This window comes from Camellia sinensis, chromosome 13 (assembly GCF_055761805.1).
Source record: "Camellia sinensis isolate YWXY chromosome 13, ASM5576180v1, whole genome shotgun sequence".
Taxonomy (NCBI): Eukaryota; Viridiplantae; Streptophyta; class Magnoliopsida; order Ericales; family Theaceae; genus Camellia; species Camellia sinensis.
Window position 1 is genome coordinate 138,428,160 of NC_138973.1, and position 19,700 is coordinate 138,447,859.

Below are 19,700 nucleotides of genomic sequence, written 5' to 3' on the forward strand. Positions count from 1 at the left end.
CCTCAGTTTTGTCCATTGTTGCACAATCAGCTATAAAGCTCTGTACCATTACCAATACTTCCATCTTTTTGGCATTCTGAGCATGAGCCAGGCCTTTGGCACAAACACTTCGTGCTGCTCTCCACCAGCCTGCGATCTCCACTCGGACCTTTTTTAACTACGTCTACGTCTTCTCCAGCAGGGCCTTGAGTGGCTCCATCTCCATCTTCACCCCCATCTTCACCCCCACCCCCTTGCTTAGCAGAGCAGCCACTCCATTTGGGCTAAACAAAATGCCTTTATGAGGTCAACCTCCCCGAATCTAGAGACGTCCCTAATGGCTGTGTCCTCTATCGTGCCCAACAGACGTTCCACTGCGACTCAGGCGTTACGTAATACGTTGGAGGTCTCGCCTCCTTTAGCCAGTGAGAGACCAACCATTACACTTAGATGACGAACGGCGGTGCTCACTGTCCCAACGGTTGGGCTCACCTTACGTGCACTTGTGTGTGCTGTAGCTGGGCCCCCCTCCTCAACCTTTGGTTTTGCCCCTCTTTTACCTCTCTTGTTTCCTCTAGCGAAGGGAGGCCAGCAGTTTGCTTCCTTTCTTGTTCCTCCTCAACCCCCACCAAGTCCACCAACTGAACGACTAAGGGATCAGCCTTGTCCCCTTTAATGACCATTTCAGGCCTGGCCCCTCCATCCCAATCTCTTTGGCTGGTTCCACCACCACGTCTTTGGCCTTCTTTAGTTTGGGCCCTCTTTCTCTGTCCTTGGTAGCAGCCCTCCTCTTCATCTTTAGATGCTCTATCTCTGCTCCACTATTTTCTTTCAAGGGGTCGACCAATGCTTTAAGAGGGACGAAAGTCCTCAAGTCCCTCTCTGCCAGAGCTTTGGGGCACGGGCGAGCAGACTTCTTACCGACCGGCTTAGGGGCATGTCCCAGCTCCTTGTCCATATATTTCTCCATTACAGCAAGAACCTGTCGATCCTCTACCTCTTAGGACTTCCTCATCACCTTTACCTCTTCAGGAGCAAGATCTCCCCCAGTGGGCTCAGGCCCCAGTCTCAGAACAAGCAAGAGAGGGCTTAATAAGATCATCTCATTTGGGCCCGTTATTCTCTCTCTATTTCTTCACCTGCTTCACCCTCCTCTCCACAGCAACCTTCAACTTTGGCTCCAGTGATTTGCTTGGGAACTTTCACATCGTTTGCACTCCCCTCCCGCCATTCACCGATACGTAAAACCATTTTCTCCGCTACTCCTTAGCAAACGAGGGCAGCCCTGCCACCAACCCTCTACCAGCTACTACTTATAAGGCTACCCATGTCTCCTATTGGCCTGATGCTTTGTAGTAGGAGAAAAATTCATCCACCGACATCATCTCCCTATCAATCGCCCGTTGCCACAAGATCGCACACATGAACAAAATCTTCCACGCATTCAGCACTAATTGGCCTGGAGCCACCTCCAATCAATTCAGCACGTCTATGATGAGTTGAGGGAGTGGCAGTCTCAAACCCTCACAGAGTGCCTCTTAGTACAGAGTAAACTTTATAGACCTCACATTTGACGCCCTCTCCTCCACTGTTGAAAGTCTCGACTCCACGTTCGCCAGGATCTAGTGGTGCAAATCTCCTCCAATTCCTCAGGCGTCAATGTAGATTTGTCTGCCTTGGTGTGCTAGTGGTCTGGTGGCACTTGGCTAATTGGCTGAGTCATCCTCTCCACCAACCTCTCCATCTAGTACTGCTCCGCCAGTGCCACTCCGTTATTATCTTCTAACGGATCCTTCGTCATGGCAGCACTTTCTCTTGGGCTATCGCTCTCACGTTCCTGAATATCGCTTTTGTTGGAGAAGTCAGGAAATCAGAAATATGACAGAGGGGAGAGTCTAGAGCAATGAAGGATGAGAAATGTGGGATGATTTGATTTTTTCCAATTAGGTACGAAAAATGCACAAGGGAGAAAGTCCAAGGTTTGCCTATTTTCTAGGGATCGTAATTGAACTTTGCTAGTTTGAAATTTTACTAAGGTTTGAGGGAAAGAGGAAAGCAAAAGGGTTAATTCTTTTAACCCTTTGACTCCACGCACTTTAGTAACTTTTCACCTCTACAATAATTCAAAATCTGTATTAGCAGCCTAGATCGCCCTACATGGACAGCTAGGATTAATTCCCCTACCAATCGTTCCCTTTCTTACCGCACTTTTGTTTCACATCCCATCATCACGTGCATCCCTGCACCTCGAGTCTCGTGCACCATCAAAGCGTTTAGGTCAGTCGGCCGCCTTGATGGTCGGACGCCCTCGGTCGATCATCTTGACAGTCGGCCACCTTGATAGTCGGACATCCTCGGTCGGTCATCTTGCCAGCCGGCTACCTTGATGGCCAGACACCCTCGCTCTGTCATCTTGATGGTCGGCCACTTTGCTGGTCAGACACCTTTGCTTGACCGTCTTGCTAGTCAGCCACTCTCGGTGTTCGACCATCCTCACACACTTGGTCAACCATCTTCGAACCCTTCCCTCCTCGTACACTAGACAGGTCGATCGACCCCATATTCTACGTCTTGGGGACCTACTTTCACTTTTATTATTCCCTTCGCTGGACTAAAGTTGTGCTCAGAAATGGGGAGCTATTGATGGGCATGGCCAAGAGGGCCCAGCCCGCAGTTATCTTAGGTTGCCCAAACAGTCACTTGGCTAAAGCTTAGCATGTGAAGCCCAACAACAGGCCTAGTGGGGAACCCATCGCGGCCAAGACCCAGTTGAAGTTAAACATGTGTCAGGTAGGGAATTAGCTACGTGAAAGACAAAGATTTTACAAAGATGTTGAACCATGTGCCAAGCATTAAATGCGACGGTCAAGGCATTAAATGCAATAAGATCTCTCACTCTGAAGCATGGTGAAATCGCCATGGTCGACGGCATGTAGGTGGCAGACTTTTGGCCAATGGGACAACATGAATAGACAAGGAAATGATTAATAAGAGGTATAAGGGAGCTTCTGAGGAACCTTTGGGTACAAGTGAGATACTCTCTCTCAATCTATCCATTCTCATTACTCTCTTAATTTTCCCTGAGTTCTTACTCTCATCATATTTTCATTTAACTTGATCGTCGGAGGGTCCATAGGAAGAAACCATCCAATTTCGGAACCTTCCTGCTGGACTTGTTGCAGGTCTAACTAGGAGGACTGTGGGGACATATTTTCTAAATACCAACACGTGGCATGGTGACGCCGACGTGTCAACCGAGGTGCCACGTGTCCTGGTAGTTACGCCGAGGTGATCTCGGAGTTGCCGAGGTTATCTCCAAAGATATCGGAATCCGAGATAGGCAGATAGGGGACAAGAGTCCTAAGACGAAGAGGGGACTTAACCTAGATAAGGATAAAGCTCTTAGGGAGTTTATCTTTATCTCTTAAAGAGTCCAAAGTAAATATTGATATGAAGTTTATAGAAGTCATACTTCTATTGGGACTAGGATTGTATTGGCTATAAAAGAGAGGCACCCCCATGGGTCTATGGTATGCTTTTTGATACTCAAGCTTGTGAGTTTCATACTTGATTTATCTTTGAGAGATATACTGACTTGATCGTCGGAGTGCCCCCGGGTGGAAGAACCACCGCCGGAGCTTTTTCTTTCTGTTACAGGTTGCTAAAGCCATCTATTCTGCCTGTGCTCTCTAGTTGATCACTAAACGAACAATGTGGTCAGATTTTCACCCACACAATTTGGCGCCGTCTGTGGGAACGAAGGAAGAATAGATGGCCAGTAACGGACAACAGGAAAATATTGGGGATAACGCTTCCGCTGGGAGTGGCAGACCAATTGACCTTGACATTGAAGGAGACAACCATAATGCAGAAACCCGTGACCAGGGTCACAGAGAGAACGACGTTATCTCGGAAGGCGACACGTCAAAAAGAACAAACCAAGGAAAGTACTACAATAAAGATAACCTCCAGGTATGGAGGGACAGGTGCCTACGGAGGGATGAGGAAGTAAAAGAATTGGCGAACAAGTTGGCAGACCTTCAGTCAGTCGTCAACTTCATGATGCAGAATAATGTTATGCAGCCACCATACCCGCTGCAAGATACGCCAATGCCAGCAACCAACACCCAAAAGGGCGGGAAAAAAACAATCCCCGAGGTCCCTCAGCATACCAGGAGCGGAAGGCATTCTCACCGACCTTCCAGGGAAGTCGGACGGGAAAAGCCGAGGCAAGAAGAGTCCCGAAGGACGCACCACATGAAGAATCCAGAGCCCAAAGAACATCGACATGTTCAGGGGCAGGTACTCCACTTTGACGAAACCCATGAAGAAAGATCCAAACGGACCCACCACGAGGCCGAAAGCAGTGTACCAAAAAGACTAAAATCCAAAGACAGCCGAGCTCCAGGGAGGAGCAAAGAAGACCTGAGGGACTACCTCAAAAGGAGGCAGCAGAATGCTGAAGCTGAGGTAAACTCCCCAGTAAAACCGAAGACAGCCTTTTCGATGGAACTGGACAAATTCGAACCACCCAAAAGATTCAGTATGCCGAGGTTTCAAATCTATGATGGTAAGTCAGATCCAAACTTTCATGTTGGGCTATACCTGAATTCAATGGCATTATATAGCGGAAACGAGCCATTGCTCTGCAAAGTATTCCCCTCATCCTTTGGGGAAATTGCATCTGATTGGTTCCATAAGTTACAAAAATGAAGCATAAAGACATGGGAAGGCCTGGCCGAGATGTTTGTGGCTAGGTTCGTGACCAACAAGCTGCAACCCCTGAGGGTAGATGCTTTGATGGCTCTAAGAATCACCAAGGAAGAAGGCCTTAGGGCTTATGCGAAGAGGTACTACGAGGTGTTCAACCGAATACCCGAATGCAACCAAGAAGTAGCAGTCGTGTCTTTCAAGAACGGCCTGAAAGATGACTGCCCACTACGGAAGTCTTTGGCAAAAACATTGCCAAAAAGCATGGAAGAACTCATGGCAAGAATTGAGAAATACGCCAGGGCCGAAGAAGATACATCGGGAAACAAAGAGGTAAAGCAAGAAAAGGGAAACGGCTCGCCAAAGCGAGGCCGAGTCAACAATGGGCCGACCAAACAAGAAACAGAATTGAGAAATAAACAAGCGGTAACGACGGTATTCCGGATCCCAATCCATAAAGTCTTAGATCAGATTCGAAATCAACCTTATTTCAGGGCTCCGGCAAGAGCACCAGTGGAATTCATGGGAAGGAACGTTGGTAGACGTTGTGCCTACCACAATGAAGAAGGGCACCCAACTCAAGGCTGCAGAGCCTTGAAAGCACACTTGGAGGACCTGGTAAGACAAGGCCTTCTGAGGGACCTGGTCAATGAGGCCAGGACAAGGGAAGAACAGGCATGGTTGCCTCAAGCACCAGCAGCACCGCCTCCCCCAGCACAACTACCACAAGCAGGAGGACCGAGGGTGGTTAATGTGATCCACTCAAGGGTCAACGAAAACGAAGTCAGAGGAGAAACCCAAAGGGTAAGACATTTGCGGCAAATCTACCAAGTCGGGGAGAAGAGACATCGGCCAGAAGAATGCCAAGGCCCGATGACAGCCTTTACTGAAGCCGACCTGGAATGGGTCCAACATCCGCATAATGATGCCTTGGTAGTATCCCTCCAGGTTGGGGAATACCATGTGAAACGCATCCTAATAGATCAAGGCAGCTCCTGTGAGATCATGTATGTCAGATGTTACAAAGAGCTGGGCCTTCACCCTGATGACTTAAAACAATCCAGCGGCCCGATGGTCGGCTTTAATGGAACGCCGACATGGCCACTGGGCGCAACAAGCTTGGAGGTACAAGCCGGCACTAAGAAGATCCGGATGGAATTTCTGGTAATTGACACGCCCTCACCATACAACATCATCTTGGGAATGCCGTGGTTGCATGCAATGGGGGCAGTTCCCTCAACGTTGCATCAACTACTGCGGTTCCCAACAGAGCATGGAATTGAAGAAGTCAGAGGGGATCAACTACAAGCAAAAAATTGCTCCATGGCAGCAATAAAGTCCACCTGTAGTATACGGGAGCCAAAGAAAGCAGAAGTTGAAGATGAGGACATGGAAGTCCTAGAAGACGTCGGGAAGGAACCAGCCGAAAAGAGCGAAGAGGCGCTAAAAAAAGTTTTCGTCCAAGAGGACGACGAAGAGCGTTTCTTTCTTCTCGGCTCAGGATTAAGTAGAGAAGAAGAGAAAGAACTAGAAGATTTTTTAAGGGCAAACATAGAGGTGTTCGCCTGGACACCTTATGAAATGCCAGGCATCGACCCCGAGGTCACTTGCCAGAGACTGAATGTCGACAGATCGGCAAAACCTGTGATTCAACGAGCCAGAAGACCGACGTTGATGCATGTCGAAGCAGTAAAAGAAGAGGTAGACAGACTCCTGGAGGCCAGGGCCATCCGAGAAGTTCAGTACCCAACATGGCTGTCCAACACAGTAGTAGTAAAAAAGAAGAATGGCAAATGGAGGGTTCGTGTAGACTTTACCAGCCTCAACAAAGCCTGTCCCAAAGACAGCTTTCCCCTACCAAAGATCGACCAACTGGTAGATGCTACTTCAGGACATGAAAGGATGAGTTTTCTAGATGCATACAGAGGGTACCACCAGATTTCCATGTACCCTCCAGACGAGGAGAAGACCGCGTTCATCACCCCTAAAGGCTTGTACTGTTACAAGGTAATGCCTTTTGGGTTGAAAAACGCAGGAGCAACCTATCAGAGGTTTGTAACAAAGATGTTTAAGCACCTAATTGGTAAAACAGTAGAAGTTTACATCGATGACATGGTCGTAAAGACCAAGGAATCAAAGGGTCATCTTGCCGACCTAAAAGAGGTCTTCGACATACTCAAAAGATATCGGCTCCGACTCAACACCTCAAAGTGCGCCTTCGGAGTTGGATCGGGCAAATTTTTAGGGTATCTGGTAACAAGAAAGGGCATTGAGGCCAGCCCAGACCAAATCAAGGCCATCCTAGAACTACAGAGCCCGACATCGGCAAAGCAAGTTCAAATGCTTACTGGAAGGGCCGCAGCCCTAAACAGATTCATCAGCAGAAGCTCAGATAAGTGCAGACCCTTCTTTAACCTGGTGAAAAAAGCCACAGAGTTCCTATGGACAGAAGAATGTGAAGATGCCTTAACCGACCTAAAAAAGTACTTGACCTCAACTCCAGTTCTTTCCAACCCAGTTCCAGGAGAGGAGTTGTTTTTGTACTTAGCAGTCTCAGAACACGCAGTCAGTGCAGTACTAATCCGAGAGGAAAAAGGGGAGCAAAAGGCTGTCTATTATGTAAGTAAAACTCTGGCCGACGCAGAAACAAGATACCTACCACTGGAAAAATTAATGCTGGCCTTAGTAATGGCTTCAAAGAAATTGAGCCATTACTTTCAGGCACACAAGATTGTGGTCCTAACAGAACACCCACTGAAGTCCTTGTTGCAACAAGGAGACTTAACAGGAAGGATAGCAAAATGGGCAGTAACCCTGGGCCAGTTTGACCTGGAGTTTAGGCCGAGAACAGCAATAAAGGGCCAAGTTTTGGTCGACTTCGTCGCAGAACTCACACCTGAAGCCATCGCACATCGGGCTCCGTCGAGCCAAGATGAGCATTATCCCAACAAGCAAAAAGAATCCCAGCCAAAGAATAAAAAGCAAGAGAAAGAGAAGCTCAGACCCTGCAGCATCTACATCGGCGATTCATTCAGACTATTCGTCGATGGAAGTTCAAACCGCCAGGGAGCATGGGCAGGAGTACTGCTGATATCTCCAGATGGAGAAATAGTAGAACAGTCCATTTGTTTGGGATTCAAAGCCTCAAACAATGAAGCAGAATATGAAGCATTAATCGCAGGGCTAAAGCTGGCAGCAGCAGCAGAAGCAGATGAGATAATTGTTTTTTGTGATTCACAACTCATTGTTAACCAGTCAACAGGAGAATTTACAGCCAGGGACGAAAGAATGTCGGCATATGCAAAGGAAGTCATTAGACTGGCAGCCCTATTTCAGAACTGCAGATTACTCTAAGTTGGCCGAGATGACAACACCCACGCCGACGCGTTGGCTAACCTGGCCAGTTCAATTCAAACTGGAAAAACAAGGACAATTATGATCGACTACATGTCGGCCCCAAGCATAGATAAACAGAGCACCGAACAAGAAGCAATGTGCGTGGACTTAGGACCAAGCTGGATGGATGCAATCATTGCATTCCTAAAAGAGGGGAAGCTGCCAGAAGACCATAAGGAAGCACATAAAATTAGACTGAAATCGGCCAGATACAGTCTAACAGCAGAAGGCCATCTCTACAGGAGGTCCTTCACGGGACCGCTCTTAAAGTGCGTACATCCTTTGCAAGTTGAAGATTTTCTCTACGAAATTCATGAAGGAATCTGTGGAAGCCATACTGGGGGCAGATCATTAGCCCACAGGGCAATTACCCAGGGGTATTGGTGGCCCTACATGCAAAAGGATGCCGAAGCCTATGTGAAGAAGTGTGAACAATGCCAAAGGTTTGCACCTTTGATACATCAGCCAGCTGCTGACCTGAACCCAGTATCCAGCCCTTGGCCGTTTGCCCAATGGGGCATGGATCTGGTTGGACAACTTCCCCAGGCAACTGGGCAGAGAAAATACTTGCTGGTAGCAACAGACTACTTTACAAAATGGATAGAGGCAGAACCTCTTGCAAAAATCCGAGATGTGGACGTCAAGAATTTTATATGGAGAAACATCATCACCAGATTTGGGATTCCAAGAGCAATAGTTGCCGACAACGGAACACAGTTTGACAGCAAGCTCATCAAGAACTTTTGTGCAAAATTCAAGATCAAGAATTATTTCTCAACACCAAGTTTTCCTCAAAGCAATGGGCAAGCAGAGGCATCCAACAAAGTAATCCTGGACGGAATAAAGAAGAGGCTGCAGGCAGCAAAAGGAAAGTGGGTAGACAAGTTGCCCAACGTACTTTGGGCATATCGGACTACGCCGAGAAGATCAACGAGAGAATCCCCCTTTGTCATGGCTTATGGAACAGAAGCAGTCATCCCATTGGAGATCGGCATCCCAGGGATCAGAACCCAGGGAGTAGAAAATGGCACCAATAACATACTCTTAGCCCAAGATCTGGATTTGTTGGAAGAACGAAGAGAGAAAGCTGCAATTCAGCTTGCAGTATACCAGCAACAGCTTGCCAGAACTTACAACAAGAAGGTTAATCCAAGAGATTTTCAAGTCGGCGACCTAGTACTAAGGAAAGTCGTCTGGAACAAGAAGGATCCCAAGGAAGGCAAGCTTGGTCCAAACTGGGAAGGACCCTACAGAATTACTTCAGTATTAGGCAATGGAGCTTATCGGCTTGAGGACAATGAGGGCAAAGCACTGCCCAGACCTTGGAATACTTGTAATTTGAAATATTTCTATCATTAAGATGTGCATCATTTTTTGACCGATATCATCAATAAAGTCTCTTCAGAATTCTTTCAACACATATGATTGATAAAGTTATGCATTGTTGTTTATTGAAAACGTAATTAATGTGAAACCAAGTCAAACTCAAGTTCACATTGGGGGCAAAGAATAAACCGAGATGATTCCTTATCTTCACTTGTTGAAATTTGTAGCAATTTACAAGTTGAAGTTAAGCCGAGATTATTCCTTAATTCACTTGTTGAAATTTGTAGCAATTTACAAGTTGGAATTAAGCTGATTCCTTATCTTCACTTGTTGAAATTTGTAGCAATTTACAAGTTGAAGTTAAGCCGAGATTATTCCTTAATTCACTTGTTGAAATTTGTAGCAATTTACAAGTTGGAATTAAGCTGATTCCTTATCTTCACTTGTTGAAATTTGTAGCAATTTACAAGTTGAAGTTAAGCCGAGATTATTCCTTAATTCACTTGTTGGAATTTGTAGCAATTTACAAGTTGGAATTAAGCTGATTCCTTATCTTCACTTGTTGAAATTTGTAGCAATTTACAAGTTGAAGTTAAGCCGAGATTATTCCTTAATTCACTTGTTGAAATTTGTAGCAATTTACAAGTTGGAATTAAGCTGCTTCCTTATCTTCACTTGTTGAAATTTGTAGCAATTTACAAGTTGAAGTTAAGCCGAGATTATTCCTTAATTCACTTGTTGAAATTTGTAGCAATTTACAAGTTGGAATTAAGCTGCTTCCTTATCTTCACTTGTTGAAATTTGTAGCAATTTACAAGTTGAAGTTAAGCCGAGATTATTCCTTAATTCACTTGTTGAAATTTGTAGCAATTTACAAGTTGGAATTAAGCTGCTTCCTTATCTTCACTTGTTGAAATTTGTAGCAATTTACAAGTTGGAATTAAGCCGAGGTTATTACTTAAGTTCTCATAGCAATATGTGGGTTGCTTAACCCTAAGGAAAATACGTAACACTTGTTGAAATTTGTAGCAATTTACAAGTTTTTGTTAAGCCGACATATTATCACCCGCTGAGGTATACAGAAATTTACAGGTTGAAATAAAGGCTAAGTATATTGTTTACTACTTGTTGAAATTTGTAGCAATTTACAAGTAGGATAGATCGAGATCACTGTTTGATACTTATTTGAGAAGAAACTTGCAAAGTTTACATTCAGAAATATATGTTTTATACTTGTTAAAATTTATGAAAAGTTTGCAGGTCAGTATCTTGCCGAAGTAAAAGTTTTGTAGTTATACCCGAGGTATGTAAACCCGAGAAGATTGCACAAAGGAAGCAACATGAAGAAGCATGCAAAAAATTTCTAAGTACAAAACTATGCAGAAGCAGTCAACAGAACATCACAAGATTAAAACATCCAAAGGAAGAACAGTTGCAGTTACATATTGAAAAAACCCCGTCGGCCGTAAGAAGGAGTTTTGCATTATCCAGAAATTAAAAGAGTACAAAATGCAAAAAACAGAAAAAGAAGGAAAAAGGTACAAAAGACATTTTTTCAAGATTCTTCAGTATTAGCCGCTGCTAGGACTGGGACCTCGGACGATTCTGGTGGAACCTCCTCGGCAACCCTTTCTGCTTCAATCTCAGCATCAATCTCAGCCAGCGTATTATCCACATTTCGTTCGGCCAAAAGAAGGTCGGATGATAGTTGCCCGATGGCAATCTCCTTAGGTGCCTCCCCAACCTCATCACCCTCCTCATCCAAGGTTAGATCCATAACTTGCTCAGCAGGAGGAAGGGACTTGGCTTCAACAGCATCCTTGGGTCTCCTCACCAAGGCTTCATCTTCATTTTTTTCTCCATCCTCATCCTCGACATCGGCCTCAGTCTCTGATTCGTTTTCAGCCTGACTTGGAAGAGGAAATGGTAAGGGGATGGCATCAGCATTCCGAAGGGGCGAGTCAACAGGGAGATCAAGCTTCTTTATCAGGGACATCCAACCAAGGGAAAATCCCCTGTTGTATGCCTGCCTGACTTGAAGCTTATAATCTTCTACGACGTCGGCCATACCTTGGGCATAGGCCTTTTCATCGGCCTCTTTGACTTCGGCCTCCTTGGTGGCCAGAGCTTGCTGGAGTTCTTTCTCCGCTTGGGCCTTCTTAGCCTCGGCCTCTCTTTTCTCAGCTTCAGCAACTTTTTTAACGGCCTCAGCGGATTCGGCCTTCTCAAGAGCTAAAGTTTGGGCTTTAGTGGCAGCCTCGGCCTGATCCTCCAGTTTTTTCATTTTTGTTTCAAGAGACTTTATCTCCCTCTTTAGAGAGGACGCCTCCCTCTTCATATCAACCAATCTTTGACGATTTTCAAAGGATTGCATTGAAAATGAATGGGCGTGTTGGATAGCCTGAAAGAAAACAGAAGTGTCAGAAAATTTTTTCAGTAAGAAACAGAAGGAAAAAACACAAATGCAAACAGAAATGCTTACCTGAACAGAATGTTGGAGCATGAGAGCATAATTCTCATACTCACTAAGCTTAGCATTTCGCTCCAAATCATTTGGAAGGAGAAGAGCAGTGCTGAGGGCGACACCAACGTTAATATCGTCGGCACTTTCACTGGCCATGATAGGCCTATCCTCCAGAGTTAGTTCAGGAGCCCATGGAACATCGGGCTTCTTTGACGCCGAGGTCGTCGCAGACGATGACCTTGGCCTCTTTGATTGTGTAGACCCTGAGGGTTGGCCCTCAACTGACCTCTTGGTGGAAGCAGAGGTTGATTTTCTGCTTTCTGCCAGCTTAGAAATAGGCAAAGCATCCTCAACTTCGGCATCTGTAGCCTTGGCCTTGGGTTGAGCCTTTTTAACTTTCTTTGGCTTTGGTGGGGGCATTGATTGCGTTGGCACAGCTTCGGCGTCAGTTGGAAGGTCGGCGAGAAGATCTTGAACGACAGGCCTTGGACAAACCATCTCGGCAGTCTTTACAAGCCTTCGTCGACGTTTACGTTCTGGAATTGGTATTAAGTAGGGGGCCGAAGTTGATGGAAGATCGGCTGGGTCAGATGTGGACTCTTGATCTGTTCGGGATATAGAAGCAGTTAAAGTTGTAGCCGTGGGTGGAGAAAGGCTCTTCTTCCTTTTTCTTGGGACGTCGGGTAAAGTGGATTTATATGTAGGGATGAAGTTTAGTAACAGTGGGGCTTTTCGTTTATGGATTGGAAGGTTAAGGAGTGTTTTTAGATCTGTTCCTAGGAAGAAGGATTGACGAAAATTTTTCGGTGGCTAATGAAGATCTGCAGGACAAAGAAACAGACGTCAGAAACAAAAAGTATTAAAGACTTAAATAAAAACAACTAAGTGTTGACTCAGGGCTCTTACTCTTGCCCTCTGTAATTGTTCGAGGAAGAGGGTAGAGGTGGACATCTTCATCTGGGCCAAATTCCCAATTTCCAGAAGCAATGACAAAATCATCTCCAGCCCCCTTGTTGGAGTCTGGGAGGTCGGCTACAATTTTCTACTGAGTAGATCTCGGCTTAAGGTAATAGACAAAACCCCTATCCTTCAGGTCGAGAGGGCACATGGTATAACAATATTGAAGGTCGGCTAGGGTGATTCTAAGGTTTTCCTGCCTGGCTAGGGCTATGATGCCATTAATTACTCTGTAGGAGTTGATAGTAAGTTGCATGGGGTTCAGCCTGTAGAAATGAAGAACTTCGCGAAACAAGGGATCAAGTGGAAACCGAAGTCCACATTCAGTAAAAGCTACTATAGGGAAAGGCATTGAATGATCTGTGGGCATGATGGTGTCGTTATCCCCAGCTAGCTTAAGATGAACATCGGCTGGGATAGAGAATTCCTGCCTAAAGTATTCTAGTTTTGTTGGGGTATTTACCCTATGCCTCCACATACCCATCACATCAACTTAACAAAAGAAGAATGTGTTTCAGAAAATGGGCGTTTAGAGAAGGGTTGCAAGAACCTCGGCAGAGAACTAGGAATGGACTGATAGGGCTTGTTTCAGTTTCCCCTAAAAAATTGAAGGTTCTACACACAAATCCCAAGCTAAGGAACTATAAAGAACAAAATCGAAGGCACAGATCTGGGACAGATACGAAAAACAGAAAATAGAGACATAGTTTCAGATTCAAGAACAGAGGTATAGTTCTCAGAAGCAAAAGAAATACAGAAGTAAAAAATCAAGAACAGTGGCAAGAAAAATGGTAAAATAGTACAAAAGTTCAAGATGTAGCCACAATCCAGGATACAAGTAAATCCAAGGCTTCGAACAAAAGCAACAATGACAATAGACAGACGAAAGCTCATGAAAAAATTTAGAGTGAAAGGAAAGAATCTTACCAGAACAAATGAAGCCGAGGCAATGTTCGCCGAACCCAGAAATCGGTCGCAACAGTGAAGAAAGCTTCGCAAGAATGGGAGATTAAGAACAGTTCCAGAAGAGAGATCGAAGCAATGGCAGATCCGAAGAGGAAAGAGCTTTCAGAGAGAGAAAGAGCAAGAAGTCAGAATGAAAAAGTGAAGGAAAAATAGAGGCAAAGAAGAGTTTTGTCAAAAATTTGAAACGGCGGCAAAATTAGGGCAATTATTACGCCTAGAGAAACGCACGCGTCAGACGGTGCAGACGAATGTCAGACAGCTTTCAGGCGCGTCACCGACACGCTCCAATGAAGACAAAACACATAAAGGGAACAGTTAGATATGCATGACAGCTCATGCGTGTGAGAAAGTACGATTGAAACCTTGTTCTCCGAAGAGAACACATCGGCTGAAAGTGGATTATCTCGGCTAAACAATTTTTGAGCCATTACTCAGAAAAGGAATATCGAAATATCGGTATAGGTTCCATCACCTCAGAGCGCCGAGGTAATAGAACCTAGGGGGCAGTTGTGGGGATATATTTTCTGAATACCAACACGTGGCATGGTGACGCCGACGTGTCAACCGAGGTGCCACGTGTCCTGGTAGTTACGCCGAGGTGATCTCGGAGTTGCCGAGGTTATCTCCAAAGATATCGGAATCCGAGATAGGCAGATTGGGGACAAGAGTCCTAAGACGAAGAGGGGACTTAACCTAGATAAGGATAAAGCTCTTAGGGAGTTTATCTTTATCTCTTAAAGAGTCCAAAGTAAATATTGATATGAAGTTTATAGAAGTCATACTTCTATTGGGACTAGGATTGTATTGGGTATAAAAGAGAGGCACCCCCATGGGTCTATGGTATGCTTTTTGATACTCAAGCTTGTGAGTTTAGTACTTGATTTATCTTTGAGAGATATACTGACTTGATCGTCGGAGTGCCCCCGGGTGGAAGAACCACCGCCGGAGCTTTTTCTTTCTGTTACAGGTTACTAAAGCCATCTATTCTGCCTGTGCTCTCTAGCTGATCACTAAACGGGCAGTGTGGTCAGATTTTTACCCACACAAGGACGAAGGTCAATCATCTCATGGAGTGCTTAGATCAGTTCAACTCATCTCCCACCAATCAAACTGCATTATCAATAAGAAATAATTTTCAATGATTATATAGTCCTACGAAATTACTGTTCTAAATCTGTTATTGCCTCCCCACGCGAATGTAATAGCGGACAGTGAATAACTTGAAGGTTCAACCCATATCACTGCTACTCTTCCCGACATTCGCGCACACCAAAAAGGTTAATAAACCATCTATGATCGAAGTTGCCCAGAAATATACAAGGGAAAATAGTAACACAATTCTGCATATAAAACTGAGGGAACGTCAGATGTTAATATATTATTTTTCTGAGAGTGAAGGTTGTTCCTCTATATATAGGACTATAGACACCCATTCACAAATGACATGCTTTTTACAGTAAAAGACACTAGGGTATTACTCCACCCGATAAGTGTGCTATTAAATTTACAAAATATGCGATCTCATTTTGATTTGAAAGTATATATTATATGTTGCCCAAGTGACAAGATTCTTGATTACTCCACTTTGAGTTTTGGGTTCAAGTTACCATTAAATATGTTTCCTTTATAGATAAATAACTATTAATTTTAATTGTAGAAGTTAAACAGTAATACTACATTCACATAATTTTTCCGCCGGAATTCCTCCCAAATATGTTTGTGACAGGGAAGAAATTGATTTCTGGTCATAAATACATTCCGGGAGACTGGGTGGGAGGGAGGGAAATTACGTGGACGAATCATTTTTTAAAGTAAAAATAATATTCCAACAAATTAAAGACAGAAACCTCAATCTCGCTTTAGGACTTCAATTTTCTCCTACCGACACCCAGACAAAAAGCAGAGCAAATTCAAGTTTAACTTTTAAAATTGGATAAACACGCTTGTTGAAAATTATCCATACATACTAGTTGCTTTCTCCAATTTGACAACGTACTTGGATGACCTATACTCCTGTGTCATTTTCAGTAAGAAAAGTCTTCACTTCACACACACACACACACACAGAATCAAAAAGACAAGAGAAAATGAACGAAAGAAATATTTTAATTTCATGGCTTTTGAGCTCATCAAACTTATTATTGAATCATGGGTTACAACAATTACGAAAGGATTCCTCAATCATGGAGGCCTGGATGGATGGAGTTGTGTTTAACCCCAATACTAATGCCAAATCACTAAATTTTCTTTATTTTGCCCATAAAAATAAAAATAAAAATAGTAATGATGATTGGGAATAGCCTAATTAAACGTACATTAATTAGCTCTAATAAAGCACATGGAATTCTGGTGGGGTTCCATAAAGTCACCAATCTAATGTAGATATTTTACACGCTGCTCTCAATTCTTAACCAAGCATTCTAATATTATACATAAAGGAGGATACAATGTTATCGAACAACTCTCGATTCCAAATATGAAACTGGACCAACACAATTATAAACATCCAAATGAGTTTAGATAAATATCCAAATGAGACTAAACTCATTATAAAACAGTGATTACAAGTTGAATGAGACTAATAAACACAAAAAAATATAATAAAATAAAAATAAATGTCAAGAAATTTTTTTTTTTTTTTATCCAAAAAAAAAAGGACGCTCTGTGAAGATATCATACCATTCATGAGTCCTCACTCCGGGATAACCGGTTACTAACTAAATTTAACCTAATTCATAGGAAGAAACTCATTACCGAGGCACCCAAGCACTGACTCACCTCTATGGAAATGCAGTGTTATCAACGAGGCCACCACCCCGGTGGTTAAATGTCAAGAATTTAGGACCAGATGTTTGTCACATACACTACATAAATACTTCCTCTTGATGTTGAAGCAAATGAGTAGAAAGCAAAACCTCCAATGGCTCTCCACATCCAACGCTTGTACTTTCCCTCCACAGTATGGACACTGCCCAGCCGCTTGCTTTCTTCCCAACTCTCTCTCCTCTCCGCACACAAACACCTTGTACTTTGTCATTTACTCTTCTTCTTCTTCTCTCTCTCTCTCTCTCTCTCTCTCTCTAACTGCTTTTGCTTAGTTCTAACATTGGGTGGGTGGTTGAGGTCTTAGGGGCTAGTTCTTGTAAGATCTCACGTTTTCTTTGTCTCTTATTTGGGGGGGAGCTTTCCTGCCGTCATGTGCATGTACTGCCAATTCATTCTGATTTGCATTTTGTATTTTAAATTATCTCCGAAAATAGTTGATGGTATTGATATAAAGTTGATATGATGCTCATTATATTTAGGCCATGTTTGGCAACATGCAAAAAAGTTAAAAAATCAAAAATTTACTCAAAAAGTTAAAGAGCTATCACTATTTATTAAAAGTCAAAAATTATGACTGCACTCTCAATTTTAATTTTTCCCTACACACTAATTTATTCAATTTTTTAATACATATGTTTTCGTAAAAAGTCAAAAAGTTAACCCAAACACTCATATTTTTTTTCAATTTTTTAGTCTAAAAAGACAAAAAATACACTTATTTAAGACACTCTAAAAAACTCTTTAGAATGATTTTGATTTATAAATGTACTACTCTTAATTTTGCTGGATATGTAAAGTTTTTATTTATTTTTTATGTTTTATTTTGTATTTTATTCACAATAGAACAAAAACCGACTCCGCTCAAAATTTCATTTTCTCTATAACTCTCAAAACTTTATTTTGTAGGCCCTCATGGGATTCTAATACGGTGATCCAAACTGTTTATCTCATAAATATTAGAGAGAAGAATATATATATATATATATATGTAAAAATTAACTTAATCTGATATTGATAAATATATTAACTTATCGTATGCTATTTGATAAATTGAATGGTTTTAATTTAAAATCATATTTACCATTAATTTAATAAGACATGATTAGTTCATGTGCCTATCGATTTTCCATCAAGTTAATTTTTTACTTATATGTCCTTTCTCTTCAAAACCTACCGGACAAACAATTCGGATTATTGTTGTTATAGGTACCTATGTTCGGACGGATGGCAGAAGAGAGGCCGCCCAACCCAACCCAACCCAACCCAATTTGATTTGCCAACCCCCTTCAGAAAATGATGTTATTTTTTATGCTTTGTATATTTAAAAAAAAAATTATGTAGTAATAATATTAGGTATTTATAAAATATGAAAGTTTGGTCTTTATTTTAATTGTAAAAAATGAAGAATAAAAAAAAAATGAGGCAATAAGGTTCAAAAATAGTAAAAAAATTATTCTGAAATAGTTTTAAAAGCATAAAATAGTAAAGTCTAAACCACCAAATCGATTCAAATTCACCTGCCAACCTATATGGCTAACTCAATCTGTATCCACTAACTAAGTGAACAAATATAAATTAATTTTTTTCAATCTAACTAACTTAGGATGATTAACAGACGAGAAATTACCTACATAACCCCATTTGCAAGTGCCCCTAATTATTATAAAGTCCCACAAGACTTACAAAATGGAATATTGAGGATTAAAAAGAAAATAGAGTGGTGAGAGATCCACTATCCAAAAACGGAGGATATATATTTACCCACGAAAGTCGAATGCAATAAGTTACTGTTAGTTTTGTATGGGACCACAGTGGCTTTGTCTGAAAAATAGCGGCAGCGTCTGGTTTTGTTTTGAAATTGTGATTTTAATTAAAAATTATTTTTTTTTAAAAAAATGTATAATTAAATAAATTTTTTTAAAACTCAAAATTTAATTTAAAATTATTTTTAAAACTTATAGCCAAACACACAACTCAAAACTTAATTTAAAATTCTTTTCAAAACTCAAAATTAAACTTTTTTCAAAACTCTATTTAAAAAAAAAATTGAAAAAAATATTATTTTATTTTATTTTTTAAAATTATTTTTAGAATTGTGATTTGCGTGTTGAGTTGTATTTTGAGTTATGAGTTTTGAGTTAAGTTTTCAAAATAAAAAATTTATTTGTTATGAGTTTTGAGCTGTTTTTGGAAATTTTTTTGATTTATTTTTTTTAAATAATCAAAAATTTTCCTAATTTTATTTATTTAGGATAAATATATTATATTTTAAATAGTTATTTATTTATTTTAATGTGCACTATATTTCATACATTTGTGTGTTGTATTTTTTTAAAAATATGTTTTAATATTAAAAAAATTGTGTTTCTTTTAAATATATAATTTTTATTATATATATATTTTATTTTTTATTTTAAATATTTTATTTTATTTTATTTTATAAATATATTTTTAAATATTTTAATTTGTTTTGTTATGTGTTTGGTTACGATCTGAGTATGAAGTTGTGTTTTGAGTTTAAAATATCAAAATAAAAAAATTAAAATATTTACAAAATAAAATACTAAATTTAAATAAAAACTATATATTTAAAATAAAAAATAAAATTTTCTTAAACATTTTAATATTTTAAAAAAATAAATCCAAAAAATTTCAAAATACAAGTCAAAATTCAAAAACTTTTTTCAAAATACTTTTCAAAACTCATAACCCAACACATTTTTATACATTGTTCTGTGTGTGGGAGGAGATAGGGGATGTACTCCACGGTTTAGGGGATGGACCTCTAAACCGGATTTTGTTTGGGAGAAGATACGGGATGGACTCCATTAGCATCACTTTTATGTGTGCTTATTTATATAGAAGTGTTTTATTGATACAGCACTAAAATGTGGATCAATTTGGAAGTATGAAGTGTTTGATTTGAGCTTGAGTCTCATTTGTTTGTTGATATTGGAAGGATGTGAATATGATATATGTGATTCACTGTTATAAGTTTGGCCAGGTTCTGAGCCATGTTGATAAAATTGGAAAGTAAAACGTATCTTTGGCAATAGTGTCATGAGACTGTAAAATG